The following is a 1,105-nucleotide window of genomic DNA, read 5'->3' on the forward strand; positions in this document are numbered from 1 at the left end:
TGCATGGGATAATTTCTGTTTTCTTGCATATACTTAAACATGACCTATGGACCAGTATGTGGCCTATTTTAGAAAATGACCCATGTGCAGCCGAAAAAAATGTGTATTCAGATGTGGTTGAGTGAAACATTCTGTATATGTCCACTAAGTCCGTTTGTCGCAAGACCTGGTTCAGTTCTGCTACTTTTTGCTGATTTTTGTCTGCTTGACCTACCCTTTTTGGATAAGGGGGTGTTAAGTTCTCCTGTCAAGATTGGGGTATCAGATATTAAATTTTTCCTGTCCTTTAAGATTTGTCTTATATATTTGAGTGCTACTGTGTTTGCTGCATAAATATTTGTGCCTGTTGCCTCTTCCTCTTGAATTTTTCTCATAAATGGTATATTGTGGCCTTTATTTCGTTTGATCATTCTTGGTTTGAAGTTGAGACTATCTGAGAACAAGATTGCTACCCCTGCTTTTTTCTGAGGTGCTGGGGCATGTAGTACTGTTTTCCATTCTTTGACTTTCAGCCTATGAGTTTCTTTACGAGTTAAGTGTGTTTCTTGTATGCAGTAGATTGTTGCATTGTGTTTCCTAATCCACTGTGCCAGTCTGTTTCTTTTAATTGGTGAACTGAGTCCATTTATATTGATGATTATAATTGAGATGTATTGACTTACAATCTTCATATTATTTATCTACTGTTCTTTACTCCTTTTTCTCCTGTGTTTAATGTTTGCCCTATCTAGTGGGTTCCTTCTATTGTCATTTGTGGAGTTCTGGTCATTTTGGTTCCTCTCTAGAATATCTTTTAGTAGTCTATGTAGGGCTGGTTTTATTACCATGAAATTCTTTAGTTGTTCTTTGTCATGGAAGCATTTCACTTTAACATCAAATTTGAAAGAAAGTTTTGCAGGGTCTTGTAGTCTGGGCTGTAATTTGTTGTCATAGAAGATTTTAAGTACTCTGCCCCATGCCCTTCTTGCCTTCATGGTTTGTGAAGAGAAGTCGGCCGTTATTCTGATGGGTTTTCTATTAAATGTGATATGTTTCTTTTTTCTAGTAGCTTTCAGTATATTGTTCTTGTGCTGGATTTCTCTGATCTTGACTATCATTTGTCTCA

The sequence above is a fragment of the Octodon degus genome, unplaced genomic scaffold (genome assembly GCF_000260255.1).
Source record: "Octodon degus isolate 3935 unplaced genomic scaffold, OctDeg1.0 scaffold00104, whole genome shotgun sequence".
NCBI classification, from domain to species: domain Eukaryota; kingdom Metazoa; phylum Chordata; class Mammalia; order Rodentia; family Octodontidae; genus Octodon; species Octodon degus.